General features: G+C 35.6%; 1 non-coding gene across 1 annotated transcript; it reads left to right on the top strand.

The window, feature by feature from the left end:
* The first annotated feature begins 1,418 nt into the window (after positions 1-1,418).
* Positions 1,419-1,525, top strand: LOC147481646 (small nucleolar RNA R71). The gene has a single exon (XR_015207098.1). It is a non-coding gene; the product is annotated as a small nucleolar RNA R71 (small nucleolar RNA).
* Positions 1,526-5,212: the final 3,687 nt, after the last annotated feature.

Raw genomic sequence — 5,212 nt, 5'->3', positions numbered from 1 at the left:
GATTCCTAACTAGACTCTACACCAACTACCATTTTGGGATAAGATGTAGGTCTAGTTGTTCTTCCTAAATAACTTACTAAAATCACATCACAAAGGGAAGGTTTTAGCTCATGATCCTAGGGATAAAAATGAAAGATGCAAATAGATATGTATATGAGAAAGAAGAAGAAGAAGAATAGAAGAACTCACTTGCATTAAGAAGTTTAAATTTTATTTAGAACAAGAACACAAAAGTTTCTACCATTAAAACTATTACAAACTTTTTCATAAAAACTCAAAACTAAAACCTACTAAGGAACTAAAAAAAATAATGCATGATAAAGGAAAAGAAGTCAAGGGAGTAAATGGAGTGCATCCCCCCTTGTTTTGTTTTTTTTCCTTCCTTTTAGAATTCTCCGCCTCATCCCACGTGAAAAACACACACACACATTTAATTCACTTTTATCCACCACATTAAAAGAAAGTGACACCTTGCTTTTTTTTCACTATTAACACATAATATTATTAATTACATGCAAGGTGTCAACTTTGCACCAATAATTTGGCACTTTTGTCTTGACATGCTCCATGATTGATGACTCATCTCTTCTTGTGGGCCCAAAAGGTAGGTCCATGTGCTATGTCCATTGGTGGGTCCGGATGTTGATTTCTGCAATTTCTGGCCTAAGGTAGAGCTAGTCGTGCTGATCATCTGGGCAGCTTACTTGCTGAAATCGGAGTCCAGGTTAACGAGATATGAGCTCCAAAAGTTTACGCTTTCCTTTACATAGTCCTGTTCTGACTCGGTTCTGTCATGTTTGAGTCCCCGACTTTGATCCATCTTTGTTTAGCTTCACATGGCTGATTTGGAAGAATTCATATATACATCGTTCCCCGTGCTTTAACGTAGGTTTAATCAATATTTTCATGTTTACTGCAAAGACCTGCAAAAGTACGAAAATATACTTATTTCATGATTATTAAACACATAATTAACCAAATTTATATGGCTCAATGGGGTTTAATATTACAGTTTTGGGTGCGTATCACTGATCAAGGGACAGATGACATCTATATGATTTATGCTTAGACAGAAATTACATGGTGAGGTATTTATGTTCATGACAGGATAAGGAGTTTGGTCTTTTTGTTTGGTTGTGAGGGCATCTATCTTTCTTGCGAGGGTTTCAATTAAAGTTTTGATTTCTGGATTGGATTTCACCTAAAAAATACCACTAGCCTTAGATGTACTGGGTTGGGTTGTTTTGGAATTGTTTATGTTGCTCCAATGGGTACTCTTTTCAGCTTGGTTTTCAAGAAAGGTTCAGGCTTCGGTTGCACCTCTATCCAAAAAGTTACCATTACTCATGATGTCGAGGGTGACTTTGTGTTCTTGGAGAAGACTTTTGAAGAAACATTGGACAAGAGTGGATTTTTCTAGTTTATGGTGAGGACATGAATGGATTAGGTCAGAGAATCTATCCTATGCTTCAAAAAATGTCTCACTTGGACTCTGTCTGAAGAACTGTATCTTACTTCTTATTTCTTCTATTTTCTTCGGCGGAAAGTACTTATTTGATAACTAAAGTTTCTACAATACTAAATCATGTTAATCAAGTTATTATAATATTTTCAACATTTTAGGATAAAGGGAGTAGTCGTGTTCGAACCACTCTTACTTGCACGTACTTGTAAGTAAATTTAGACTAACTAACTATTGCACTAATGAGAGAGAAATTCTTATGCTATGAAAACAGTAAATTTAATAAGTAAAAACAATAGATTAAAGGATGAGAAGAGGATATACAGAAGATTAATCCACCATGCGGTTCGATTGATTATTAGTTAGTTATCGAATCGCTTGTTTGATCCCTAGTGAACACCAAGTCGTCTCGGATCAAGGTTCCACTAGCATGCGAGTTTAGCTCCCCCACAAATCTCTTTGATGGTGGCTCTAAACTCTAGTTCTCTGTTATGAGCTCTATCTCTAGACACTCACAATGAAGAACTTGAAGTTTTTTTATACAAAACAATAAGAAACTAATGGCTAATCATCCTCACATGGCTTCATAAACCCCCTCTAATGGAGGTTTAGCATTATTTCATTGGAATCATACTAACTAAATAATAAACTAAAGACATAATAATAAAGATAAGTAAATACTAAAGCTTTATTGAATGAGATTTAATGGGGGATACAAACTAAAACTAATTCTAAACCTAAACTAAACTAAAGAGGGAGAGAGAGAGAACCCTAATTACAACTAAACAAATGTAGGAGTAGTCAAATTTTGTTTAGCCTTAACCCTCTTTATATAGGAGATAGTTAGGGTTATATTTTCGTGCATGTGCCAAAAGGGGACTTTGGGCCTCTAATGTGAGCCCAAAGTCCATTAGATTAAGTCTAAAGAGGCCACAACTGCTAGAAATTTCTTCAGTACCATTTTCGACCACTTCTAAAGCTCTGTTTAAGAGAAGGCTTGATACATTGGAAAGCTTATTTCGAGCCGGTCGTTTTGACATAAAGTAGGTCCAATTCTGAGGCCCGAGTCCAAAGATACGAACATTTGACGTTCTATTGACTTTTTTGTTCTTTTTCTACCCGAATTAACTTTGACTTCCAAGCTTTGACTGGGCTTGAAAATGTTTTTTCTTCTTGATTCTTGGGCTTTAAATATAGAACTCTTCTAGCAATCATCTTGACTCGTTTTTCATGCAAAATGACGTCTTTAAGCATATAAACAGCTTTAAGATCTGAAATACACAAAAACACATAAACTATACTAACTCTTACTTATTATAAACATAATTGGCCTAAATATAATACTATTAAGAGGTTTAAACTACACTTTTGGGTGCTTACCATTCTTCATGGAGGAGAACACAATATTTTCCCATGTATCGAAAGAATCGGGCTTCTGAGAAAGAAGTCATGCGTGACTCTTACCAGCTAGAGTGAAAGGAAACACTTGTAGCTTAACTTGATTATCGGTGATGCCCGGATGGTGGAAAGTATTACATACTTCATGTATCCGGTGTAGATCGTACGGTAACTCATGTTCTAACCCGTTAAAGATGGGTAGAAGATTGAACACGTTCGGTAGAATACGAAAATCGCTCTTGAGAGGTGTGAGTCGTATACAAGATGGAGGCCCATCTTGCAACGATGTGTAGAAGTTAGAGAGAGGCTCTTCAGCTTGCACTACTTCATCGGCCATCTTAGCAGATGGAGGATTAGAAATAGGAGATTGTCTAAGACGATGTGCTCTCCTAAGCAAGTAAGTTTTATTCTTGCTAATACTTGCAGTTCCTGATTGCAGTATCATTCACATTTAGTGAGACCACAAAACTATCTTAACATGCGCAAACGATGCAAGGAATGCTCAAGAAATTAAAATTCGTTTTCGCAAGTATGGAGTTTTGAAAACTTTGCTTTGGTCTATAATTTAATATGCCCTCTTCAAGGTATCCTCTTACATGGGCTTCGAGGAGGTTTAGAAGTTACCTCTCAAGCCATGATTACATGCTGCTTGAGGAGAAGGCGACGTTGGTTGGCACGTGATATAAGAATCAGGCCCAACCTTTCGAGTTTTTCCCTGTTTTAAGTTACAATTAATAAAGTCCACTAAAAAAGCCCACAAGTTGGGTTTTTGATAATTAAACAACTTTACCTTCAAGGCCATAAAACATAAAACTAAACTAATACTAAACTAATCTAATAGATTAACTAGTATAGATAGATTATCTAGATTAAGTAGAGCTAAACTTAGTTAGAGTGTTGATTACCAAGTTGATTCAAAGTGTGTGAGCGTACGATTCATAACTCGCCTCACACACTTGAACTTCTCAAGGCAATGAAAACTATAATCTCTTGGTAAGTTTAGAACTTCAACCAAGTGTTCACCCAAGTTCATCCATACAATCAATCAAAACTCATATTTTCTATTCTTTTTCATTTTTTCCTTTATATCTCTATCTATTACAAACAAGTTCCACTGATTTATACTACTTTATTACAAAATTCAGATCTGGAGTTCAACTAAACATCACAAAAGAACTGGAACTAGAAAAAACTGGAAAGTTGTGTGTAGAGGTGACTGGGCGGTCGCCTGGCAGATTCCAGCCAAGTTCTGTTGGTTTTCAGCTATAGCTTCAGCTCCTCTCCAGTATGTTGATCTCAAACCTGGATTTGCAAAAAAGTAAGTTAGTAATGAAAAACAACGAAAATTGAAAAAATAAGAAGTGAAAAGGTGAGAGTGGTGCTTCCTCCTTAGATGCTCAACCAAGCATTCTTGCTCCTTCAATCCATAATGACGGCGCCATTTGAAGTTGTAGTTATGTGTTGAGTAGCTTCAAAAGTGATTGAAGTGTAGTTTCAAAAGTGATTGAAGTGAGGTTCACCATAGATTGTTTAGAGTTTGAATGGTTGGGAGTTGAAGAAAGGAAGGTAGGATCTTTAGTTTATGACAAGTTGTTGTTTCTAGTTTATAAAGAACATTAAAAGATTAAGTTGTTTTAAAGATTGAAATAACATGAACTTGAAAGCAATGAAAGGAAATGATTGATTGAAAGAAATAACAATAAGAAAAAAGATTGATTGATTGAATAACAAAGCAAAATAACAAGATTGAAATGAAGAACAATAAGGTAAAATGACTTGAATGAAAAAAGACTAGAAAAATAAATCCTACATGATACTAGATTAAGTCTAGGTGCATTCTCTGTCCCTAACATTTAGTTTATATACCCCTACTTTATGCCAATGACTGATTTGCCCTTCTCCATTACAATTAAGACACCTCACCCTTCACTTTATGCTTTTGCTTTTTGATTTCTTCTTGATCAAGATAGGTTTTAGAGAATGCCATATTTTGTGTTAAGGACCTCCATCTTTGGTTTTCTGAGTTGAGGGTTTTAACCTTTGACTTTGACCTTTAACTTTGACTTTTCAACACTTTTTCATAGCAACTTCTAGTCTTCATAATAAGTGTGATTAAGACTCATTTTGGTTTTAAGACGCAGCTTTTATGATAAGTGGTCTGAATTTCTCTGTAACCTGAAAAAAGCAATAAAAGCTATGAGTTGTCTTTTCATTAAGCGTAAGAAGGGTTGTAATGCAGTAATGTAAATGTAATAAAACACATATTTGGGAGCTGATTAGTAAGAGTGATGCTTCCCTCCTTAGATGCTCAACCAAGCATCCATGCTCCTCCAATCCATGACGGCGACGCCA

The sequence above is a fragment of the Coptis chinensis genome, chromosome 8 (assembly GCF_015680905.1).
Source record: "Coptis chinensis isolate HL-2020 chromosome 8, ASM1568090v1, whole genome shotgun sequence".
Lineage (NCBI taxonomy): Eukaryota > Viridiplantae > Streptophyta > Magnoliopsida > Ranunculales > Ranunculaceae > Coptis > Coptis chinensis.
This window is presented reverse-complemented; position numbering and strand designations above follow the sequence as displayed.